The sequence below is a fragment of the Mesocricetus auratus genome, unplaced genomic scaffold (genome assembly GCF_017639785.1).
Source record: "Mesocricetus auratus isolate SY011 unplaced genomic scaffold, BCM_Maur_2.0 Super-Scaffold_100006, whole genome shotgun sequence".
Lineage (NCBI taxonomy): Eukaryota > Metazoa > Chordata > Mammalia > Rodentia > Cricetidae > Mesocricetus > Mesocricetus auratus.
Genome location: NW_024429190.1, coordinates 52,070,627 through 52,097,355, shown reverse-complemented (window position 1 = coordinate 52,097,355; position 26,729 = coordinate 52,070,627). Strand labels below are relative to the sequence as shown.

The following is a 26,729-nucleotide window of genomic DNA, read 5'->3' as shown; positions in this document are numbered from 1 at the left end:
CATTCTGGAAGATGTGACCCCCTCCACGTAGTTAAAGTCCACGGCCCTGCTGTGAGTCATTCCATTATCTCACTGGGCAGCACATGGAGATGGAGAGTCCCACGTGAGACCCTAGCAGAAGAACCTGCTTATGGGGTCATCCCCTCTGCAGATGAATAGCTCAGCAAAGTTCTGGAGAACATTACACAGGTACAGCATGTGCTCTCCTTCATAACAGAATGCTGTCCGTGAGACAGACTGCTGGAGGGAAAAATTGAAAACATGGAGCAGAAGAGATAGCTGTGATCACTGTGCATCTCTGCCTGTAATACTCAGCTTGAAATTAATCTGGAATTATTCCAAGTTATGGTTTCTTGTAGGCATTGTTTCAGAATGTTTCCATTGTTACTACCATGGAATTCACTTCTGTCCATGTTTCTGATCTTTGCAGAGATCTTATGTTTTACGGAAGTAATGACACTAAAGAAATTGATCACCAGTCTATTTTAATAAAAGGAACATGAACAAATCTTATATTCTTACTATGTGAGCTCCATAAAAAGTATAATTACTTGCGTGGCTTTTATAATAAGATGTATATTACAATCGAAGAGTTAAAATACAGGTATTAGGTCCAGCAAGTGCTTTAGGATAGTTGAAGTACGTTTGTTTTGTATTAGAGACCTATATACACCGTTACCCTGCTGAGTTTAAGAGCCCAGAAAATGGGGCCTCAAAGCCATGTTGCACAGAGGCTCAACATGTTGGTCCCTGTAAGTGATGTTAGCAACATAGGAGGCGGAGGATCAGTCAATAAGAGATGCAAGACTTCAAGGCCTGGAGGTAGAGAGGGCTTGGCCTTAACAGCACGCACACCTCTTCCTGAGGAGACAAGTTTGGGTCCTAGCCCCATGTCAGGCTGTACACAATTGTCACTCCAGGTATAGAGATCTAATGCCTTAGTCTCCTATGCTTTTGGCACTTGCACCAGTATTAACATACCCACACATATGAGCTGGAGAGATGGCTCAGCGGTTAAGAACGTTGGCCGCTCCTCCAGAGGACCCAGGTTCAATTCCCACTGATGCCCTCAAACAGACAAAACACCAAAGTACATAAAGTAAAAACATACCCACACATGATTAAAAACAGCGAAAGTATTAAACAATTTCATGATTAACAGGTTACCTTGGAATATAAGAAAAACATAAGAGACAGATAGTATGGTCTACCCAGTATTCCTTTTGCTTTATGCTTCAGCTATGTTTGATGTTTATACTGTGATCCAGTCCTGAGTGTTCTAGATTTAATTGTAAATTCCTCCAAAACCTTCATTAGAGGGTCTATTATCAGTGTAACAATTTTATGCACAACAACTGTATAGGCACGTAGATGGAAGATATACCATAGATGGAACATAATGACCAGGGAAAAAGGACAAGTGACATTTTCCTCTTTACTGCAAAGAGACAAAATCAGGTCAGCTTGTCATACACTGCATACATGACTTGATGTGCAGACACTTTAGGCAAAGGTGACTTCATGGGACTTCTTTATGGTCCTGAGTGTACACATGAGCTCAGGCAAGCTTGATGAAATCCCACAAAACTGGTTATGATGACACTCCAGAGGGGCAGAGTACTGCTCCAGAATCCTCCTTCTCAGGTTCCCTGCATGGTCCAGAACCTCACTCACATGCTTGGAGATTCCATTATCATAGAAATTGATGCCAATGAGTTGGGAGCAATAGCGGAGTGCAGGTAGGAGGACAACGATCTGAGACTTTGGCATCCCATAGCCACAGAACTCCAAAGTATGAAGAGTGTCTGCAACATTAGCCATCAACCTTTGAAGAGGGCAAAATGCAATGGGAATTGCACACAAACCATGTCCAGATACTGTAGTTGCCAGAGGTCTAATGCGGGGGCAAATTAACCCATGTTGGCACCATAGACCCAGCAGGAAGTGACAAGTCTTCAGAGGAGTCTTCAAGTTCTAGGCAGAGACCAAAGGATTAGTTTTGGAAATGGGAGTTGGAGAGCATTTATGTGTTACAAGGCCAGTTAGATTAATGATTCAGGTCAATGTCTATGGTGCTGCCTGTTGGATTTTGTCCATTCAAGCTACCACTATTACTATGGGATGGCTCAGTGCACAGCTCTGCAGCACCCCTTTTCAGTGCCACCAGAGATCCAGGGTAGTCTATCATCAGCCCAGAGAGCACACACAAGAGGGTCCCTGAATTTCCTGGTGGCATTGCAGCACATCTCTGGCATGTGTCACCACCCTCTGCCTCCTGTCACCACCTCCATGGTGTTTCCCAGTCTGCATCTGACACTGACCTTCAGCTTTGCTGTTAACTATCACCCATCTGCTCATCACCCACTTGGGCTCAGATCATTTTCCACATGAGACATTAGGTGCAGCAACCTGGCTGTTCACACCACCTGGGCGCAGACCACATGGGGAACAATGCAGGCATTCTGTTCCTCATTTTGTGCCATCTCTTTCCATCACCAGTATCTTAGACAGGATTCCAAGGAGTGTGTGACCCTCCCACGTGAGCAATGCACATGCTGGTGCTTTTCTGTGTGCTACTCTATAATGGTGAACCCTCAATCCTCCTGTGAGAAAGTTCATTAAGATGTTTCATCTGACCCAGAGATGTTGCAAATTGTGCCACACTAGACTGACTCCACTTATTCTGACTTTCAACTCATGCATGTGCTCTGGCAGGAAAACTCTCAGCCTCCTGATACTATGGAAGGGCAACAAGAATGCCCATCCTCCTGCAGAATTGTAAGCTGCCTTCTCTCTCCAGGTCCACTCCAAAAAGCATGTTTTTTGGGGATTCTGAAAGATTCCTAAAGGGAGGTTAATTACCACCTTCAATTGTGACACATTTGTAGATTCCAGAATAGGCTTCAAAGGTGACCCGGAGCAGCCACAAGCATGGTTCCTTCTCATATATACCAGAAGTCATGTTACATATTCCAAAGACTGAGTACTCAAAGGTTCCACCTCCTGTAAGAAAGACAGGCAAAATGTCAGTAGACAATACCTGCCCTTAGTCAGCTCCTTTGAACATCTCCAACGTCAACTCTAACTTTCCCCCATCTGGTCTTGCAGTGTTTGGCTTTTTTCCCCAGCACCGAGTATCCAACAATGTTCTCATGGTCCCAGACCATGACCCTTTTTCTACTGGGTCAATAGCCCTCCGTCTTGCTTCCCTTCATTCACTCTTGGCCAGGTACTACTAGTGCCTGTGGGAGAGAGAGGGATAGCATTCTTCCACTGTTCCCACATCTTCTCTATTCCTCCCCTAGACCCAACTGTTCATTTCCATAAGAGCTACATAGCAGTCAAGGCTTCTGTGGTCCTTTCCAACTTGATGCTACGAACCACCCCCCCCCATCTACCTCTGACCCTATTCTCTCAACCCCAGATCTCTCTCTCTGTATCCCTGTCTCCTCCACAGGACCCCACATGAATCTTGATTACATGGGGGGAAATTGCTATGTCAGAAGGACATCTAGTCCATTCAGTACAGTCTGGAGGCTTTCCCTCTAGGAGAGGCCTACCAGCAATCCCATAGGGAGATGGCTGGAATTCTGGGCTGAAATCAATGCTTTCTCCAACTTAGTCTGCCATTTAAGAAGTCCTGAACAGTGGTGGGAAGAGCTCCATAGGCTTAGAAGAAAGCATAAGGTATAGACAGTCCTGAAAAACAGTTTAATAAATTTCCCATGAAAGGGAGTAAAAAAGTCAAGATGAAAAAATACAAATTGTTTGGACAACTGTACGATACTGTATCGGCTTTGAATTGTTTGACTGCTAAGAGCAACAGCTGCCAAGAGGCAGTTGATTATAAGTGCTGCTGGATTTATCCAACCTACATATTGTAAACATATTTTATTTCAAAATTTAAGTCAAAATATATTACTTTTGGGAAAAGATTTTGCTTTTATTTACATAGGAAATGAGGCTGGATTCTTTCCAGATCTAAGAAATCCAGGTTTGATTGAGGAAGAACTGCAATGCTGACATCAGAACAAAATTAAAACTAGAAGAACTTGAAGATATGTATATTTTCCTTGCTCAAACACAAAAGTTACCTTTTCAATATTTAATAGTGCACAGTATATCTTATTAATACATACATATTACCTTTAAAAGTTTATTTTTAGAACAAGGGGACATGACACCAACCAAAAAGGCTCTGACAATCCATCATCCAAAACAGCTCAGGATGACTGAGATGATCTAACTTCACAAAACTCTAGGTAATACCTAACAATTATCCTAATTTTCTCAAGGTCCTTCAAAGATTACCAGTGCCGACTCCATCAACATGAAGTAGTGTGGAGAACTACACCCACATTCCCCAAAATAGTGTTTGCCATTGTTTTGCCGGGTTGGTTACAAATTTATGTTAAAGAGCTAAACAAAAGATTCAGGCATCTCATTCCAAAAATAAAGAGAGAATATAGAAATGATAAAAGGATATAGAAAAAATAAAAGTGTATATTATTGAATTTACCTTAATCCAAAAACAAAAAACAATCTTCAATGTTTTACAATGACATGAATTTTAGATCATTGTTACAAACTTAATGTTATATTGTAGGTATATTTCTACTCTTGCTTAAGGTATGCTTATGTAGCACGTTAAAAATGTATAATTAAGACATACAATTAATTCATCTATAATAAACTTAGTCATGTTACTTATATTTAAGGTCATACAAAGATTTCAGATAGATAATCTGAAAACACTCAAAGACCTACAGAATATGGCATTTAATGTTTAATTACCTAAAGTTCTCATTGACAGTGAGACATCTCCTGGCAGCACCAATCTATTTCAAAGAAGATGGGCATTGAAGAAACTCCATGTAGAGTTGTTTGTAGAAAACTTAGCCACTGGGAAAAGAAACTGCCCTTGTCTCATTGGGTGACAATTACTGTCCAAATTAGATCAGCAGGGCACAAGAAAGGCAACTGTAGAAACTTTGCCAAGACAAGGTAGGACAGTCTTTCAAAATTCCCTGCTTAACAGGAAAGTCTGTCAGATATTCTAGTTGGATGTCCCACTGTTTCAGAGAACTTTAGGGGACTGGCCAGACACCTCAATGTAGCATTTCACATTCTGGGGTTTGATGAATTTGAAGACAGATAGTCATACTTTTCTTATGATAAAAGGTGTATTAGATGTGAAACATTAGACTAACCAAGGTCTGATAGAGTATTTTATCTAACTTTGTCAAATACAAATGGATTGGATAGTGTCATGGCTGTTCTTAACTATATTTTATATATTTTACTAGGGTAATGTCTAAGAGGTTTGAACAAGGGGAAATACTGTGGACTATGCCCATTGTTAAATAAAAGCTGATTGATCTGTAGCTGGGCAGGAAGAGATTGAGCACAAGAGGCAGACTAGGAGAATTCTGGGAAGAGGAAAGGGCAGAGTCACCAGCAAACACAGAAGCAAAATGACAATGCTGTAGTAAATAATGTTCTCAACCTCATTTCCCACACTAACCTCTTGGCATTTGCCTAGAAAAGGAAGAATCCTTTGAAGACCTTCTCTATTACTTCCAGCATGATTTAGAGTGCCCATCTGTCTCAATGCACCTGATGGCATAGCCTCTGGCAATTGAAATATCTGGACATTGCTAGGTGTCCCATTACCATCACATCTTGGGCTTCTTCAAAAGGTTGGTAGGTAATGTTGGGGAAACTCGGCAGACACCCGATTTTCTGGGCTTGTGATGACAGACCTTCAGATCAGTGTTCTCCTGCCTGTCCATCAGTACTCCCTTAGTCATTGCCATCAATCTCCTTGGCAATAGAATCTCCAAGAATGCTCTTAGTGAAATTCTGAACCATATAGGGTACCTGAAAATTATTCTGTAGTGGTCTCCGACCCCTCTAGAGTGCCCTCAGTTTTGTCTACAGAGGGAGATTTCGATTTGGTTCTGAACTCATGGGTACACCCAGAGCCACAAGGATGCCCAAGAAGGTCATCTTTGCCTTGAGAGTCTGCGCATCTTGTCATGTATTCTGTGGGCATGACAAGCACACCAGACCTGCCCCCTCTTGCAGTAAAGGAAAAAATGTCACTTGTCCTTTGCCTCTATTCATTAGTTATACCCATCTTATGGGTCTTTTCAGTGGTTGCTGTGCACCACTGTTCATGCAGACTTTGACATGAGTTATCTTTTATGTAGAGATGCTGGAGATGGGGAGAGAAGTGAACATGTTGCCACATTTGTGTCTGTTACTAAATTTACAGTGTCAAACCCTTCTGCCACTTATGAGACTTGAAAAGTTGTGAATTGCATCGCAGTCAATTCAATCCACAGGTTGCCTACTTGCTTAGTTTGTTTTTTGCTGAGCAGCCCATAAGTCAGGGTGCTTATCCTGCAAATGGGGTAGTTCAAGTTTTCACCTCCTGTGAGTAAAATAGAAGAGTCAGTCCACCAAAAAAACAATTTAGTCAGCCTTTCCACCTCTCTGAAGTCAACTTTTCCTTTCTCCCATTTGGATGCTGGCAGTGCTTGGATTTTTCCCCCAGTGTGGAGTGTCCAGCAAAGTCCTCATGGAGCCAGGCAATGACTCTGAGACCTGCATCAGTAGCCCTCTGTATGGCTTCTCTCCATTCAGTTACTCTTGCCCTGTTACTACTAATGCCCATGGCAGAGAAAGGGACAGGCTCCTTCTACTGTGCCCACATCGCTATTCCTCCCACACAACCAACTCTTTTTCCATTAGAGCTCAAAGCTTCTGCAGTCTTCCCAGCTCATGCTGTCAAGGCCTCTGATCTCCAACCTCTCAACCGCTGATCTCTCCATGTACCCCAGTGTCCTCCATGTGACCCTAGGTCTTGCTTACATGGGATGAATATTCTCTCAGTAGTACATCCAGTCCATGCAACACAGATTTCCTTCTGGGGTTGGTTAGTGTCCACACATGGAGGTAGGGGAAATGCCAGGCTGCCAACCATAGCCTTCACAGCAAGTCTGCCCCTGAAGGCTTCATGGACAGTGGTGGCCAAAGCGCCATGCCCAGTTCCTCCTCATCCTTCAGTACCCACTTCTTTGCCAGCTCCAGCCTCCTAACACTCAGGGTGGATCCTGGGGAAGCTTCAGAAAAACATACAAGAAAATGTTAGTCCTTACAAACAACCAGTGTCCAGGAAGTATCACTAAAGGGTTACAAACTAAGTTACAACAAAGGAAACCCTTTCAGTCTCAGCGACTCTGGTCTCTCATTCCAGCATGTGGGTGAAGAGAGGGTAAGTAGTTCCAGACCAGGTGTGGTACTGGAGAACACCCCAAAACATATGCACAAAAACTGGCAAGCAGAATGAGTACCCTACCTTGGAAGCCCAACTTTCAACCTAGCACTCAGGTAGAAGACAGGTGGATTTCTTTGTCATTATAGCACGATCCACCTAGCAAGTTCTAGGTCACTAGGAACCATATGGCAAGACCATTTACATCACACATACACACTGTCAAGTTAGGATTGCTAGTGCCGCAGTGCAACACCATGACCAAACGTAAATTCAGGAGGAAAGGGTTTTTTTGGCTTACACTTCCCCATGGTAGTCCATCATTAATGGAAGTCAGGACAGGAACTCAAACAGGGCAGCCACCTGGAGTGAGCAGCTGATGCAGGGTCCATGGAGGGGTGCTGCTCACAGACTTGCTTCCCATGGGCTACTCAACCTGCTTTCTGTAGAACCCAGGACCTCTGGACCAGAGATAGAGCCACCCACAATGGGCTGGACCCTCTTTCACTAATCACTAAGAAAATGCTCCACAGGCTTGCTTACAGTGGGATCTTATACTAGTATTTTCTCATTCAAAACCCACTCCTCTTGGATGACTCTAGCTTGTGTCAAGTTGACAAATGATCCAGCACAATGGACTTCTTGTCTACTTGACACGGATAACTGTTTTAAGATAAACCTTTCCTTTTTTAGTATGGAGGCCAAGTTGTGTGGATTCATTCAAGATTTCAGATTAATACATATCACACATATAAATCAATATAAATCATGAATGTTAAAAGTCCCGTAGTTTACAAATGCAGACACATTAAGAGTTTATCTTTTAATAGTATCAGGCCTCATTTCCTATGAAGGGGTATCTTTCTCAGTCTAGACATGGGAGGCCCTTGATCTGGCCTCAAAGTAGAGATGGGAAAGAATTCAGCTGACCCATGGGAGGCCTTACCCTGAGGAAAAGTTGTGTGGTGGGGTGGGGAAAGTGGAAGGAACAGAAAAGGGGAGGGAAGGGGAAATGGGATTGGTGTGTAAAGTAAAATAATGTCAGGTCTCCTTTTCCTATTGGGTTGCTTTATCCAACCTCCATGAGGTCTTTCAGCATTTCTTGAGTCTTTTTTGTCCTGTCTGGCTGTTATCTTTGAGATCTGTTCTTCTGAAGAAAAAACAAAACAAACCAGAGGGAGTGGATCTGGAAAAGATGGGAGTTGTGTGTGTTGGGGGGGGAAGTGGAGTTGGGGAGAGAAAATGGGCTTGGGATATATAGTCAGAAGAGATGTTTTAGATTTATTGGGTTTGTTATGTGTTGAGACAATGTTATGTAGACTAGGCTTGCCTTCTACTCACTATGTAGCAAAGAGGCCTTGAACTTTAGCCTCCTGCCTAGTCCTCACAAGGGCTGGAATTACAGTGAGAGCTTGAAACCCAGTGTGACTGAAGTCCACTGGGAAGCCTTTTAAATTGTTTAACAGTGGATGAGGGCATTGAGGTGGAGTCCAGAAAGCAGGAAGTGAACTCCACAGATCTTCACAGCACTTTAGAGCAGTTTGGGCCTCTTCAAACCATGATTTTCCACTGGTTTGCTCACCGTTGACAAGTCAGTGGTTTTTTTTAATTGGCATTCTATTTTTATTGTTTTTTGCATCCTCACTGATGTTTACCCTCAATCCTCTTCCCCAACCCCACCTCTCCCTGCCCTCATCCACTTCTCAGTAATGGAAGAGACACTGGGAATTGAGGAGCATCTCAGGGACCAACTAGAAACCTAGTGCAACGGAAACTCCCAGAACTCAGTGTGACCCTAGCTAAGACTCCTAGCAATGGGGGATGCAGAGCCTGGGCTGGCCCCCTCCTGTAACTATACAAGGCTCCCAGTAGAGGGATTAAGACACCACCCAACAACAATTTTCAGAATACCATTTGCTCTGCCTACAAGATGTGCGGGGTAAAGGTGGCTCAGAAATTGTGAGCCATGAGAGGAAGCCCCCCCCCCAAACTTCCTGGAAGGTCAGGAACCAGAGGTGGGAAATCCCAGAGACCCAAGTTAGAACAAAACACCGCAGGGAAAAAATTCAATGAAATGATTCCTAATGATATTCTGCTATATTCTTAGATGGGTACCTACCCCAGTTGTCATTAGAGCGACTTTATGAAGCAACTTAAGGTAGCAGATGCAGAGACTGGTAGCCAAACATTAGGCAGAGCTGCAGAAATCCTGAGGGATCAAAACACCACACTAAAACCCTCAGAATCAAATAACCGGGGCTCATAGGGGCTCACTGAGAAGTTACAGGAAGCCTGCATGGGAGTGACCAAGGCCCTCGTCAATATGTGACAGTGGTATAGGTTGTTCTTTTTATGAGACCTCTAATAGTGGGAGCTGGGGCTTTTTCCGACTGCTATTGGGACCCTTTTTCTCATACTGGGCTGTCTCTTCAAGCCTTAATTCAAGGGGAAGTCCTAGTCTTACTGCACCTTGATATGCCATATTTGAGTGATATCAATGCTAAGCCTATCCTTTTCTGGAGAGAAATGAGTATTTTAAAAAAATTTCCTTAAACACAAAATCTTTTAAACATTCAAAGTCTGTCAACTGTGGACTCCTGTAAAAATCAAAATTAAATACTTTATTTCAAGAGTAAATAACAAGCACACAGTCAAATCAAAACCAAACCCAACTGCAACACTGAAAATAACTCCATGTCCAAGATCTGGATCCACTCCCTCTTCTAGGCTCATCCCAAGGACCGGGGTGACTCCTCAGTTCTGCCCTCTGCAGCAAGTTTCTCTTCTAGACTCAGGCCAGCTCTACTGCTACTGAGGTTCTTGGAAGTCATCCCATTGCACCGGCATCTCCCAAATGCCCGGGCTCTTGCTGCCACTGGGCTGCTCTTTCACCAGTAGCTTCTCCAAAGCGTTCTATCTCCAGCCCTGTCCAGTGGCAAGCCTCAGCTGCTCTCCATGACCCCTTCAGGCCATCAAAACCAGTCCCACCTGGGTGATTCCTGCACTACAAGTTCAGCTGCCAGCATGAAGCACACATGTACCTTGAGGAAACACTTCCCAGAAGATTGTCTCAATTATGCTGGCCCCTTCTAAATCTCAGCTGATCCTTCAGCCCCAGCTGACCAGCAAAGCAACATTTGTGTTTAGTTATTTTAGTTATTCTGGTATCTTGTTAATTACAACTGATTCATTGGTCCCGGCTAAAACCAGAAGCACAATCTTACTCAAATAGCCCAGTAGAGTCTTCACTTCCCTCTGAAACTTCACAAGTCAGGACTATCATTTGCACTGCTCTCAAAGTTCTTATTTTCCAAGTTGCCACAGATCACTCCACTGAGCTCTCCACACTCAGTGACTTTTCTAGCCCAAAGTTTCAAATTCCCTTTACAATCCTCCCCAAATCAAGATCCGGTCTTTCAAGAAATATGCCAATACACAGGAACCAAATTCTGTCTTAGGGTTTCCATTGCTGTGGTAAAACCTGGACCACCAGCCCAGGGGAAACACCATCCACAATGGTCCTACCCTCCCCGTCAATCGCTAATTTAAAGATACCTACAATTCAGGTGTTGGTGGCTGCCACTTTAACCCCAGAACATGAGAGGCAGAGACAGGCAGATCTCTTAGTTTGAAGCTGGCGGGTCTATAGAGTGAGTTCCAGGACAGCTAGGTTTGTTTCATAAAGAAACACTGTCTCCAAAAACAAAAACAGCAACAACAACAAGAACAAAAAAAAAACTAGAGCCCAAACTAATGGAGGCTTTTTATAATTCAGTATTCCCTCTTCTCGGAAAAATCCAGCCTGTGTTAAGTTAGCATAAAAATACCGACACAACCACTCCACATACATCTGAAAATAAATTCCATTCCAATAGTAATTTCTCTTATTACTGACAAGGGAAAACTTCCTCTTCCAGAAATTTTAAGGTAATTCTCTTTGAGCACTCCAACTCTCCAGAATGTCTCATTTTCCCTCATTGGATGCATATTCTCTGCAAATTAACAGATGTAAAAGAAACAAACATCTAAACCAAGATGCTGGTGATGTAGGCAAGTGTCTGGATATTTTCTAGATGGCAGGAGGCCTTGGGCACTCTCCATCACCACACCCTGCAAAGAGGTCAATGCTTAAACTTCCTGTCCCATCCCTCAGAGATAGAGGCAGAAGGGCCACCGCTGAAGGTTTTCTGAAATACACATGAAGTTCCACACTAGCCTGGGTTCCTGGAAAACATGTTTCATAAAGCAGGACATAACAAGAAACATAGCCAGAAATGTTAAAATGAAATCAATCAAAAACCTCTAAAAGATACTTGAGTTAGCCTATAAAGTCAGCCCCTGGGAACTGAGCCTGGCTTTGGTGATACATGCTAATAACTCCAGCATTCAGGAGACAGTCATGAGGACTGCAGGTTCCAACCAGCCAGCTCCAGGACAATCTGGGCAACATATCAGAACACTGGCTCTGCATAAAAAGATCAGAAATTATCAGAGGAGAACACAGCATTTGAGTTAAAGTGCATTTGGCTTGAAAACCAACCTCTAATCTGCAGATGAGGAGACAGGAACTCTAGTGTGCTGCCCATCGTGGGTCCATTGTCCTCAGCAGGGAGTGGCTGATCCGGGTGTTGAGGTGTGTAACTTACCAGAGGTGACAGGGTTCCTACTCCAACAGAGTCAGCAATCGGCTCAAGGCTCTGGAACTCCAGGTATCTTCTCTGGCGCCTCACAAGCTTTTATGCACCTTCCTCCTCACTCCTCCCCTTTGCTGTTCCAGCTCCACCTGTAGCTACAGCTGGATCCAATGATTAAGTCTCCATCCTCTTACTCCGTCCTAATGGGCAGGTGCCTGTGTAGATCAGCTCCTCTACTAGCAGGAAAGGGAATGAACTGAGACTATGGTAAAATCCAAGGACTCTTCTATGTGTTCACAGCACAAACGATCCTACCTGCCTTTCTTCTTTTTTGTCTTTGCATATTGTGAAAGTTTTCTTTCTAGACAGGGCCTTTATGTACCCCAATCGACTAAAACTAAATATGTAGCAGACACCAGGCCCCATTGTCTTTCCCCAAGCTCCTGTGTGATGAGATTATAGGAGTGAGCCTCAACGCCCAGTTTATTTATAACTATTCTTTAAGCCCGGGTCACAGGCTGCAACTGAGGCTGGGACCCAAACCAGAATATATTTTGGCATCCACACCAGGGTATTGGGTGTTCCAAGACTAGAAACCACTAAGGTGGATATAGAGCCTGGAGTTGAGAATCAAACAGGAGAAGGATGCTGTCCTGCCACCATGGTGGTGAGCCCCTGCATCCTCTGCCTTTCCAGAAAGGGTTCTCCCATAGTGTTCTATTGCTTTGAAGATCCAGAGCCCCAGGCAACACACTCAGCCCTTTGAACTACATCAGGATCATGTGAGGGTCAGCGTGATGCTAAAGTCAGGTAGGTAGCCACACCTGATGTACAGAATAGCAATCCCAGCTACTCTGGAGACAGAGGCAGGAGGATCACAGATTCATACACAGCCTGAGCTTCATATCAGCCTGGGCATGTAGAAAGAGCCTGCCTCAAGATGAATCAACGTATTGCTGGCCAATATGGCCCATGCCTTTAATACAAGCAAGCCCTCAGGAGATAGGTGAATCTAGTGTGTTGAATATCAGACTCATCTATATAACCAGTTCCTGGCCAGTCAAAGTTACACAGTGAAACCTTTTCTTAAAATTAAATAAAGAGCTGGCAGTTAGTATTCAGGCATCTGTCCTGCCCTGCCCTGGGGTTCTGACAGGACATGCCCTCAGCTGCAGCCACTAAGAGCACCACCTGTGCACACTCACTACGTTCCCTTTTACAGAGGCCTGGTCCACCTCACATCCTTTTCTCTTCCCCTCTCTCTGCTTCGCTGCCTGTCTCTCTGTCTCTCCTTCTCTCTCCCCCTTTCTTTCTATCTCTGCCTCTCTCTTCTCCCCTGTCACATCTGTTTTCAAAGGCTAATATCCCCTCTCCATTTTTATCATTCACCTTTCCCCAATTAAAAAAGCCCCTCCACCCAAGCTCTGTCCCATGGCATCTTTCTCTCATGTGCTGCTTTTTAAAATTACAACACTAGGGGCCTAAATCAGTCGTAGGGCATACACCTGATACGCCAGAGCGCATAAGCTAAAAAGGATTCAAATGAAAAATAAAATGCAAACCAACAAATACAACAATCCCTAGATCCTGTTATTTGATTATTATTATTATTATTATTTCATTTTCTTGGACCTGTAGGTGGAATGCATAGCCACACATATGCACAGCCATCAAAATACCAAGCAACACACAGCAGCCAACCTTTTTCTTTTTCCTTGAAAGTTTTTTTTTCAACTGGGGACAGAACCCAAGAAAGCTTAACCTGTTTTGGATGTTCTCCACACTTAACTGTGTCTTAAGCTTTCTTTTTTATTTTTGTGAGATTATAACAAAGTTATACAACTATGATATTTTTCTTTCCTCCCTCCATACCTTCCCACATACTCTGCATTACTCCAAATACATTTCCTTGTCCTTTCAAGGCTTTACTTCTTTTTCTTTTCAAAGCCTAGGGCCTGGAATGGAATCTAGAACCCTTCCCACGCTAAGCCAGGGCTCTCTCCCTGAACCCAGTGTGTGCTTTTCATTTTGAGTTAAGGTCTCTCCAGGGTCCCCTCGAACTTGAGACTCTGCTCCCTCAGCCTCCATGTAGGTGGGATTGCAGTCTTGTGCTCATGCTGAACTTACACTATCAAAATACAAAACAAACAGTGTCTGGCTCACATCTTTCACCCCAGGAGGCTGAGGCAGAAGTGCTGGGAGTTTGAGGTTAGCCTGTTCTTCAGATAGTTTCCATCCACTACGGACTTTCACCCTCTCTCAAAAGAGTTAAGATTTAGCATTTGTCCCAAGCCTAATGAGGTGACTTCCATCCCTGGGAAGCCATGATCTGGAGAGACCAGAATCTTTTTGAACTCCACTCCTGTACCAAAGCATTTCCCTTTCCCCTCACTCAAAATAAGTCAAATGGAAAAAAAAAGTTACAAAATGTCATAGAACCAGAAGATCAGAACAGCTGTCACCCACATCAAACAAGTTTCACTTGGCACCAGAAAGGCAGTCTTACACAATTGGTCAAAATAGACAATAACTGAGTGTGGGGTATTGAGACCCTGTGGATAAATCTATAACACAACTGCTGTACCCCAGGTTCAGGAAACTTAGATGAGAGGGCACAATTATTTCCAAAGCCAGAGGACCAGCAAATGAACTGTGAGATCAGATTGGGTTTCCTGTAAAGGATCAGGAACCTACATCCAGGACACCTCCACAACACGGTTCGAATATGAAAGAGTACAGTCACAATAGACTTACTATCCTGGAAGGGACAAATCTCATGGTGCCCCTCTCCTAGCTAAAAACTGCTGTTAAGTAAGGACAGCTGAGAGAGAGAGAATTAGTCACACGAAAGCTTAAGCCTCCTAATTTGTTATACAATTCCAGCTGGGCAGACCTGAAATCATATATACGCAAGTAATACTGCATAGACTCTGCACATTGTATTTATATATTCAGCATCTACACACACACATACACACACACACACACTTGTGTGGATGTGTTTATACCTATATATGTATCTATATATGTATATATGAAACAATTATGAAGAAAGAAGCAATGAATTTGAGATTAACCTGGGGTGCATACATAGAAAGAGCTGAAGTGAGAAAAGGGAAATTGTATAATTATAATTTAAAATGTTAAAACAACAAAATTAGGGAATAAAGAGTTGGCTCAGTAATTAAGAGCACCTGCTGCTATTTACAAATACCATCTTTGGGTTTCCAGGACCCACTTCAGGGAGTTCATAAACACCTGTGTATTCAGCTCCAGGGAAATCCATCACCCTCTCCTGGCCTCCCCTGGCATTCCCTCTTGCTGACTCACAGATACAATTGCATAGTTAAAAATTTTAAACATAAATATTAACAAAAGATTAAAAAAGAAACCAAAGACATAATGTGGCTTAACTCAATGGTAGAACCTTTGTCTTCTACTTAACATGGTTCTTTTATTTTTCTTCAGTTTCTTGAATAGATCCCAGTGAAGAGTTGTTTGTAAGCAAGATGCAGTTTCCTTGTGAGTCATGAGATTATTAGTTGAGCAGGTATCATAAGGTCCCAAGACGCATTGTTCAGGTGTTCGTGTCATGAACGAAGATTGAAGAAGGACACATGGTAGTGGGGGAGGTGGAGTTCTTTTTGTTGATACAGAAACACAGCTCAGACCTCAAAGGGAATAAAAGATAGTTTATTCTGGAGCCACATGTGAGTGACCATGGTCTGGAAGCAGATTTATGCTACTTCTAATTCTGCATTTCATCATGGAAGTAGTTTCTTGACATTTGTATGGTAACAGAAGAAAGCAAATCTTAAATCAAGACAAGGTTTTGATAAATTTGTAAAAAGAAAGTGTATGCATGGCTAGAAACACGAGTGGATGGTTTTAGCAAAGCTGAGAAATCTCTCCTATTGGTCTCAGATGTCACCTGGGAGATTCTAAAGCCTTTGATTTATGAAGCTGGGATTTCACACCTAGTACATTATAAACTATTTAGAAATCTACTGGGGTATTAGGTCCTGTTTCATCTGTTAGTGACAAGATGATCACCGGGACATGTGGGGGAGGAAAGGATTGGCTCTTCAGTAGAATGAAGATATCCCAGGGTAGTGAGGCTCTGGGCCTTCCGTGTCCACCCTCTCCACATCACTGCACGTGGACTCAGCCATGAAGCCTCTGCAGACACAGCTGCTCAGGATCCTTCCCAGCCTTCCCCAGAGATGACACACATTGACTAGAATTCTACGTGGACTCAGCCATGAGGCCTCTGCAGACACAGCTGCTCAGGATCCTTCCCAGCCTTCCCCAGAGATGACACACATTGACTAGAATTCTGAAGAAATTCATAAGGAAGCCCCTCTACCCTTTCATTACAGTGTGAGAGGAACACAGGCAAGCTCTACATCCCATCAGGACCCAGAAAAGGGAGGAGATAATGAGAGAACGCCATGCCCTTAGAGTTAGGGTCAGCAATGGAGGTCTGAAGGCATCACAGAAAGAGGCAGGCAGGGTCTACAGAGTCAAAGGGCAAAGACCCCAGAGTGTGGCAGCAGGCACATTTAGGGTTCACACGGGTATCAAAGGGAGAAAGAGGGAAAAGGAAATACGTTGGGCTCCAGTCCCTGTGGATCTCTGCGCCTTGCTTGTCCAGTGCATCCTGTTGTCTAGTCCTGGCTTACAGCCCCGGCCTTGACCACCTGACATCAACATCTAGCATGAGGAGAACATGAGCTCTTACACCTGGGGTTTTTCCACTGCGCTGTAAGCCTGTGTATAAGGCTGCTCACAAGATACACACCAGCAGACACACAGTAGACACCTCAGCAGACATGCATGCACACAGACATACACACAGGCATTCTCTTCTCCTTACAATAAAGACACGCATTCTCCTGGCACAAACAGTTGGACGTCTTGTCTTTCATTTCCCGATACCTCGGGCTTGCTTGTGGTGCAGATGCCACAGACATATACAATCATGAGTTAGATTCAGGCAATAGGCAGGTTTGGCAGTGAAGATCACTAAGCAGCTGGTAGGAGGGAAGTATAGGAACGTCTTCTCCTGAAGGGGTTAATCACTCTTCCCATCACCTGAGAGAGTCCTCAGGTGAACCAACTTGCTGAGGGGTGGTCTCCTTTGCCAGGTGACTGACAGGGGCAGATGATAAACTCACAAGGTAAGGAAATAGTTCAACACCATACTCTAATCCTTGGTACAGATCACTATGACCGGGTTCTCCCCAGGTCTGAGGTCAAACTCAGATCCCGCTCTCTGCCCAAGAGAGTAGCATTCCTTTAATGACATGAACAAACCCTGCATTCTTCTGCCTCATCCCTGTGACATCAGTAACTGATGCTCTGATGAAACACCCCGAGAGAAGCAACTGACCCGTGAAACAGTCTTTGTCTCAATTCAAGGGCATATTGTCCACCATGGAAGGGATGACATGGTGGCAAGAGAGAGAAACAACTGGTCAGGCTGTGCACAGGCAGGAAAAAGCAAGGTGGTGCTGAGTTTGCATTACCTCTCTTGTTCAGCAGATGACTGCAGCACATGGGCAGATGACTTCAGCCTGGGACACAGTGCCTCCACATTCAGAGCGGATTTCGTGCCTGATTACGCTTTTCAGAACACCTGAAAGTGTGTTTCCTTGATGGGTCTAAAGCACACCAAGGTGACAAGGTTAACCATCATGTAAGTGGCTCTTTGGTTTGGTTTAGTTTTGTTGGTTTTTGTTTTGTTTTTCTAGACACGGTTTCTCTGTGAGACACTGGATGTCCAGGAACTCTGTAGACCAGGTTAGTCTAGAACTCTCTGAGCTCTGTATCTGCCTAAGAACAACTCGAATTAAATGTGTGCTCCATCAGGCCCAGCTTCCTAAATGGTTCTCAACACCCAGAGAGCAGTGGGTATTTTCACTGGAGCTGGAGGTAAATCAAGGCTGTGGCCAAATGCATTAAGTACCTCCAAGTATTTGATCTTTTAGACCCCTAGCAATCCAGGTGATGAAATCCTCACAGGTGAGAGCTAGCTGCATTTTCTAGTATCCAAGGATTCAAACATCACACAGTCCTACCTTAGTGTAACCCAGAAACTCACTCTCCTGAATTCCCAGAGACTTCTCCCTTAGGTGATTGGAGTCTGGTTAGTTGACAGATACTGGATCTCTTTTGCCAAAACCTTGCACCTCATCCCACCTCCAACCAACAATGCACTCACTACTCTATTTTTGGTGTCTAGGTTGGTGTGATGCTAACTGTGTGGATGGGGTTTAGAATTGCTATGAAAACTCACCTGAGGGTGTTTCCTAAAAGTTTAACTGAGCAGGAAGGTGAGCCATCTTCAATGGGAGTGGTACACCTAATGGGCCGTAGACCAGGAATGAATTAAAGAGAAATCAAATTGAGCACCACATTCATCTCTCTGCTTCCTGTTTGCACACAGTGAGGCCAGGCCTCTCGCACTCTTTCCACCATGCATTTCCCACAATACCATGCTGGATGCATGTCAGGAACAGTTGTCCAAATAAACCCCTTTCTCCCTCAAGTTTCTTCTTGAGTGGTTTCTGGTGTCAACCATTGTGACTGGAGTGACTAGGTGTCAGAGCCTAAAACTTGATGGCTTTAAAAAGCCAGGTGTGAGCACTCTCCCTCAATAAGCCGTTAGACAAGCAATATTCATCAGGTCAGGAGAGTTGAGTTGACTCAGCATTCGATGGGTAGGGAGTCCAGCACAGCTTTTCTAGCAATGTCCTTGGTTATCTCCCATGGTTAACTCCATGAGGGAGCACTGGTTACTTATCTTTTGTGGTAGATTTGTTAAAACTGATTATTTAAAAACAGCCTTACCTGGGGACTTAACTAGTCATTTCCCATTAACTAGTTGATTTGCAAGTCTCTATTTCCACACACTTTCAAGGCCTTTCTCATGTTTTATTCTCATTGATCATCTGTTTGATTATCCTACTTTTTACTTAATAGTGTAGTGTTTAATCAAAGTTTTGCTCTGACCTTTGTTTCTTTCTATCTAATGTTAATTTCATTCTTGATTTTCTAATATTTTGAGTTCAATTGTTCATTTGGAATCTTCCTACTATTTAATGTAGGTATGTAGTGCTATAAAATATACAAGAACTGCTTTTACAAATTTTTAATGAACCGGCTCAGCAGGTTGTGTTTACATGTTTGAGTATGCATATACATAATACATGTGTGTAACATTAATAGTCAGGGACAAAGATTCTATCAGTTTGAGAGTTGGGGGGACAAGGAAGGAGTTGGAGGAAGGGGACTTAATAACCTTGAAGGGAAAATGGAAGGGGTAAGTGATCTAATCATATTTTAATTAAAATGTATTAAATTGTTAAAAAAGTTTTATGGCCTACAATACTCTTACCTAGAGAATGGTCTATGTGTTCATGAGACAGCATTGATACCTATCTCTTATCTACATTTTGATCTGTTGTATAGTTTAGCTCCCTTTTTTAAATTCGGGATGTACATTTAAGTCTTCAAAACAAAAACATTTGTTTTATATATTTGTATGTGTGAAGGTTGGATAAAGTATATTTATAATCATTACTTCTTGATAAGTTAATACCTTTACTGTACAGTGTTCTTCTTTTTCCTTCTTTAGAGAGTTATTCTTTTTTTTTAATTTTATTTTCCAGTTTAAATTGAGGTAAGAAACAAGGTTGCTTCACAAGTCAGTTCCAGGTCCCTCTCCCATTCCCTCCCTTCCTCCCGTGCCCTCCCCCACCCCCCCCTTATCCCCTCATTTCCCCAGGGAGGGTGAGGCCCTCCATGGGGGTGTGCATAGTCTGTCATTTCATATAGGGCAGGGCCTAGACCCTTCCCCAAGAGTTCAGGGTGAGAGTGCACCTCACATTGTTCTATGGGAGTCCAAAGTCCGTGTGTATACTTGGGATGGGTACTGATCTGCTTGCTGCCCAAGGCTCAATAGATTCCCTAGGCCTCCTCACTGACACCCAGATTCAGGGGGTCTTGATCAGTCCCATGCTGGATTCCCAGGAGAGTTATTCTTAAATTCCTTGCATTTTGATTTCTGTTGGTTTGCAATACCTTTTTGGTCAAATCACATTTACTGTATGTGCTTTTTGCCAGTGAAGTGAGTATCTTGTAGGCAGTATACAGTTGGATATCCTCTCATTCATTCAGTCTTTCTTCATTATAGGGTTTTATCCAAATCAAGTTCGTTTTGATGAGGGTCTTTTCCTATGACTCCCATTATTCATTTTCAGTGTTTAGTATGTGACTTTCTCTTTTCTTCCATTTATGAGGTCAGAATTAATTCCTTATCTGTGTTCTTATATGATGTGAAATAATTCTGTACACTGTGAAAATGTATTGGTCTCATTGTTAATAAAAAGTTGATTGACCAGTAGCCAGGACAGACTATGGGGTGGGCAGGACAACCAAACTAAGGACTAGGAAGAAGAGGAGCAGAGTCAGAGGAGATGCCAGCAGATAAAGACGAAGCAGGATGTGTAAATGAGCTAAGAAGTCATGAACCATGTAGCAGAGTACAGATAAGAAATATGGGATCATTTAAAATCTAAGAGTTAGCTAGTAGCAAGACTGAGCTATTGACTGAGCATTTATAAATAATAAGATTCTGAGTGGTTATTTGGGATCAGCTGCTGGCACAGGAAAACGCAGTCTACACTTAAAAGTTTTATATTCATAATTTTTTGTGGTGATAAGGTTTGAACACAGGGTTTTTTTTGCATGCATGCTAGGTAATTACTCTACCAACTGAGCTACATCCAGAATCCAGAATTGTTCGTGCATTTTCATAGACTGTTCTTCAGTAAAGAGTCTTTTCATTATTGATTATAATCTTGACATAGTGAACACATATCTTTTTTTTTTCAGTATAGGTGATTGACCCTAGAACTACTCATATATTAGGCAACAGTTTATCACTGACTTATATGAGTTTTTGCTTGTGTGTACCTGATTTTTTTCTCACATTTTATGACCTCTTTGTTTAACTGGCCACTAGTGTTTTTTAGTAATGTGTATATACTGTGTCACTCAGTCCTGCCCTATATGGGTTGTGCTAAGAGGTAACTGACAGTACAGTGGAGAGTCAGTTACAGGACTTGCATTTCACTTGGGCTGCTTTAAATAATACTGCCTTCAACATCTTAACAGTTTAACTATGTACTTTTGGAGGAAATCTGAGTTGAAACTATAGGGCAGTGGTTCTCAACCTGTGGGTTGTGATCCCTTTAGAGGTCAAATGACCCTTTCACAGGGGTCACCTAAGATCCTTTGCATATCAGATACTTACATTATGATTCATAAATGCAGTAAAATTACAGCTATGAAGAAGCAAGGAAATTTTATGGTTGGAGGTCACCACAGCATGAGGAACTGTACTAAAGGATGGCAGCATTAGGAAGGTTGAGAACCACTGGTATAGGAGAGTTTTAAATCAATGTGTGTATTCTCTGACTAGATAATTTCAAAAGCCCTATCTTCAAGTTTGAGATTATTTTTGCCTTGGTCTCATCTACTGATGAAGCAATGGACTTTCTGAAGTAGTATGAAAATGTTGACAGGGAAATGAGTAAGTAATTATACTCAGAAAGTCAAGAGTTTATATGAGCCAGAAACCAGAAAGAATTGTCAAACATACATATTGGGATGTGATTACTAGAATATGGGAACCTGGGACATTGTCCTAAGCAATGTGAGTTGGCAACTTGGTTATCAGAAAACTTCAGAAATGATGCTGAGACATATAATAAACTTTGTAAGTGCACATCTATTCATCTAAAATAGTCTTATGGGGTAAAGTTGAAATATAAGATATACTTTCCAAAATTATATGATCTTCATATCTCTAAATGGGGTTTGTATAAGCATATAAAAACTTAATTACTTCCAAATTTATTCTGGATCTGTAGTCTGAGGTACAGATTGAACCTGATGTTCACTAAGTGAGTAATGTGAATGGCTGAGGAGAATGCTTGTCGGAGAACAAGTAGATGGATCTGGAGGGGACTGAGAGAGGCGTCAAGCCACTTATGCAGGTCTTATTAATGTGAAGGCAAGTGAGAAGTGTGGGAAGAAACCAGATGCATGCATATACTCCGTCCTTCCTTCTATAGAGGGAAAATACCCCAGGCTCCTGATCATAATTATCTATCAGTGTACCCAGGATGATTCACAAAGTGAGGAATGTAGGAAATGGACTCACACTTGCTCCACCTAAGTATTCTTTGATCTAGGTCTTTCCACTAGTGTTACAATAGCACGTATGTCTTGACTGCATGAATACCTGGGGAAGGAGGTCGTCTGAATGCACTTAACAGTCTTTGAGATATCCTATTACCATAGTAATGTGCTATATGATATGCCAAAATGACTCCATGATCAGAGATCAGAGGCCAATCTCTAGCTTCTTACTATAATCTTTGCCCATGAATGGGGGATTTCGATGTCGAGAACCCATACCTGTAATCAAAGCCTTGCAGATATCTACAGGGATTATTAGTTGTTGGGGCATTGAAAAGGAACAGACCTCTACTAACTGTACACATGTATCCTATAAATGAAGAAGTACCAGAATCCCTGGGCTTAATGGAGTAAACTTGATATCAAGTTGAAAACTGACCTCCTTAATAAATAGTGCTACATCATGTGTTCGGCTTGAGTCTTTGTTGGTAGATTTGAATATTATAAGACAAAATACCTATTGACTTTAGAACTCAGAGTCTGTCTTTAGGTGACATGCATATATCTTACAGATGGGCCAGTGCGGTCCTGATACTTACTGGTTAAAAGGAAGGTTAGCTGGCAACTGTCAAAGTTATCTTGTGTTCAGTGTTCCTTCCTTGGTTGATGTTATAATGGAACTTACCACAGCGTATAATAACCTGCAAGTCCTGGACATTGATATTTCCTTGCCTAGACACTTTTCTGTAACTCTGGATTCCTGTATAGATGCATAAGTGGCAGATTTTCATATCGAAACAACAGAATATATCCAATCAGCTGTGTATTTGCAAGTAGTGTCTTTAATTAACCTTTAAGAACAAAGATCTTTCCTAACCCCAAGAGTGTTAATGATACTGATATTAAGAATCCAGGGTTTTAAATGCAGACTCTCCTTTGAGGGGGTGGTGTTTAAGATATTCTGGGTAGTGCCATAAGGAAGGCCAATTTCCTTATGAAATAATTACAGTTGTGAACATTAGTGACATAAAGTAGATAGAATCCAAGATAGGTCTCTGGTATTTCAGACTATTTTCATTAAATGGACAGGCCTATGACAAATGCCATGTAAGGGCATGAATTAAGAGTGAATGACACTCTTCAGTGTGGGACAGACACCAGCTGGTGCAGATAAATTGATGCCTTGTTCACTCAGTAGAACCCGTGAACATGCTTTTTCTTTAGTTCAAAGTTCAGTGGAATTTAACTTACTTCTCTCATCTTTAGGATAGTAAAAATCCATTAGTAATGAACTACATGAATGTGCTAGTATCATATTACAGGGACTTATTATTAGATCTGGGATGACTAGTCTTCACATAGCACCTAACAATAGATTAGGATTCAGTGTAGAGATCTGTTCTCAAGATCTGAGCACCTGGGTATCTGTAATACTGTACTCATGACCTAAGTACTTGTGTATCTGTCTGCACTCAAGATCTGTGTACGTGTGTATCTGTACTCAAGGTCTGTGTACCTGCGTATCTGTACTTGGGTGTCTGCAGTACTGTACAGAATGCAAGGGCCCCTACTACTGGTGTCCCAACTTAGGGCGGGAAGACAGGAAGAGTTTCTTGGTGGAAATTTTCTTCCCAAACCAGGAAGAAGGCTCCCAAAAGGACCAGATTTCCCTAACCCAGAGGGAGGGCCTAACCCCTAACCGAAGAAGACCTATCTTTATCCAGAAGGCTCTATCTGATTGGTCCTCCTCTGCCAGAACCAGAGCTTCTCACCCATGTCCTGCACATTCTCCTGTAGTTGTGAAGGGACAGAGCTCATACTTGAAGCTTGATAAAACATGGCCTCACCAAAGCCTCCATGGCATCTTTTATTGAGTGAGACAGGAGACCAGCCCATCCAGGAGCCTTTCCTTAAGGTCTGGGTTTATAACAGCCTGGAAGGGTTGTTTCACTCTCATTCCAGACTGGCCCACCACTGTTTGATTCTTCTGGCCGTGGTAACCAGCCACCAGCCATAACTCCACAAGTTCTGACCCATGGTTCATGTACCAACACTTCCAGTTTCAACCTCTTGTGAGTAATACAGCCAGCGGTCATGACATCCAGGTGAGGAGCCAGCATGGAGCCTGTGCCTTTATTCCAGCCCAGAAGTCAGTCACTCTGTTCTCTGTGTGCCATGTGGGTACTGTAAGCTGAACCCAGATCCTCTGCAAGAGCTGTAAGTGCTCCTAACTGCTAAGCTGCCTCTCTAGCCCCTCTTCCCATGATTTCTAAAAATATGTTCTACAAAATAGTATGTGTATTACAGGACATTTGGAAAATCAACTATGAAGTAGAAAGATCTAACCTCCTCCCACTGCCAAATGATGAACACTCTTATTATCTTGAATTGCAGGGTGGTTGAAAAAATAAGGAAGTAGGGCTGGAGAGATGGGTCAAGAGCACTGGCTGCTCTTCCAGAGGTCCTGAGTTCAATTCCCAGCAACCACATGATGGCTCACACCATCTGTAATGAGATCTGGTGCCCTCTTCTGACCTGTAAGCATACATGCAGACAGAACACTGTATACATAATAAATAAATCTTAAAAAAACAAAAAAGAAAAATAAGAAAATACATCCTATGCAAAATATTGCACAATATGAAATTCTTATTTTTTAATTTAATATTATACAACACCTTATAAACCATCATCTTAATGGCTCTAAAAGATTCAGATTATAACTGTTTTTAAATTTTTATCCTTTCTATGATACAGGCTACTTGAGAGACCAAGACAGGGGGATTATAACTCAAGACCTATCCTAGCTATATAGAGAGTTTAGTCTGGACAATTTAGCGAGACCCTGTATCAAAATGAAAAGTAAGATTAGTGCTTGACTATAAGTCAAAGGCATAGTGCTTGCCTAATGTACAGGGTTCCTGGATTAAGCCACCTGGTCCTGGTTCCTTTGTCAGGAAGCCTTTGGTTACTGATTCACCATCCCTAGTCCATTCAGAGTGTTTTATATGTCTGGTTCTCCTCCCGTCTTCATGGATGCTAAATTCCGTCTTTGTTTGTCCACGGGAAACTGAAGGACAAGCAAATGAGCATGCAGGAAAGGAAGGGTGGAAGACACGGGGAAAACATGAGAGAGAGAGCACCCGTTTCCTAACAACGGCCCCCTCTCTCTGCAGAGCAGTGTTCACCATGTTCTTTCCAGTGCAGGTGCAGCGTAAGTGGCTGGGGTGTTGGGAGCCTATGATCAAAACCTTATGTATGTTGAAGTTTTAGTGCTCATTTCCTGCTGGCCTTATTGAAAGATGTCTGTGGTGTTTCATAACCACCTTCTCAAACATATAAGCATTGCAGAGCTGGCAAATGTTGAATCACAAGAACACATTTCTTGCAAACTTCACATGAAAGAACGAATCCCATCAGTGTCACCGCTCTCGTCACCCTGCTTCCAAGTCTGAACTGTTTTGTACATCCAGCTCTGTGCAGTTTCAGACTCCCGTGGGACTTCAGGACTTCATTATCTTTTGATATGTCTACCTGCAGAATACATTAAATCTAAGATGAACCAGCCCCTGCCCGTTGCTTGACATCTACATGTATGGTTAGTGAAAACTGTGAGCATGACTGAACAGCTTCATTTTCAGAGCTGCTGCCACTCCTGCTAAGATAGAGATCTTAGCAGTCTTAGTAACAGACAGACTGATCTTCAGGGGGATTTCTCACAATTCCCTCCCATAAAACTTCAATAAAGCTAAAATGTACGAATGAGCAAAGTGTTTTCAAGTATGGGTGCCGGGCCAGAGTGAAGCAGACAGCAAGGTTGCCGTGGTCTGCTGAGCAAGCTGCCCTTCTCCTCGTTCACTCTGCCCCTCTCACTGGAAACTGGCTTTACTCCTTTCTCTTAAGTATGTATATTTCAGGCATTGTGTCTAAAAGCAAGGAAACAGGACTATTTAGTTTTAGGGTCATATCATAAGCCTGGAGAAACATCCAGAAGGTGTCAATGTGGCTCTGTCATTACTCCCTTATTCCTGTAAAGTTGTTGGTTATTTGTTTTCATTTTTCTCCTTAGAAAATACAGGCATGGTCAAGTCAAATATATATAAGAGCATCTGGGTTCTAAGATACTAAGACCTAATCAATCTTAGGTTGAAGATGAGCAGTCTTCCCATGTGTGGGATTTATTCCAGGGCTTCCAGATGTTTTTCTTGGGATATGACTCATAATTGTAAAAATTAAGGGTGATAGAGTGCTTGCCTAGCATTGATGGTCCTGTGTTTAAGCCTAGCACCATAAGAACTAGATTTCAGTTCTTTATTATAGCAATAACATATCCATTTTAAAAGGCATAGTACTTACCTTTCCTACATGAGACAGTGTCTGGAATACAGTCTATTCTAGCCTCCAGCTTGAAAGATAAGCATTTAAAAAGTAGATGTTCTGCCGCCTTGAAAAGGAACAGAAATTGCCATCAGACCGGTGACAATAAATTCATGTAGGGCCAAGTCTACTCTCCAACCACTATTCCCACTAAATGGAATGAAGATATAGTTCAGGTCAAGAGCAAAAAGTACAAAAAGTGACCAAAATATTTTGTTCTACAGGAAAGG

General features: G+C 42.6%; 2 long non-coding RNA genes across 3 annotated transcripts; both read right to left on the bottom strand.

Moving 5' to 3' along the window:
- Window positions 1-468: 468 nt before the first annotated feature.
- LOC121140843 lies at window positions 469-12,009 on the bottom strand. 2 transcript variants are annotated; one of them, XR_005877792.1, is made up of 6 exons: window positions 11,820-12,009; window positions 6,877-7,127; window positions 5,525-6,436; window positions 3,561-3,699; window positions 2,866-3,003; window positions 469-1,974 (listed from the first exon to the last, which is right to left on the bottom strand). It is a non-coding gene; the product is annotated as an uncharacterized LOC121140843 (long non-coding RNA). The 2 variants fall into 2 exon arrangements; XR_005877791.1 differs by lacking the exon at window positions 3,561-3,699.
- Window positions 12,010-15,209: 3,200 nt separating this feature from the next.
- Window positions 15,210-18,360, bottom strand: LOC110342880. Its single transcript, XR_002385055.1, has 3 exons — window positions 18,212-18,360; window positions 17,442-17,576; window positions 15,210-15,584 (listed from the first exon to the last, which is right to left on the bottom strand). It is a non-coding gene; the product is annotated as an uncharacterized LOC110342880 (long non-coding RNA).
- Window positions 18,361-26,729: the final 8,369 nt, after the last annotated feature.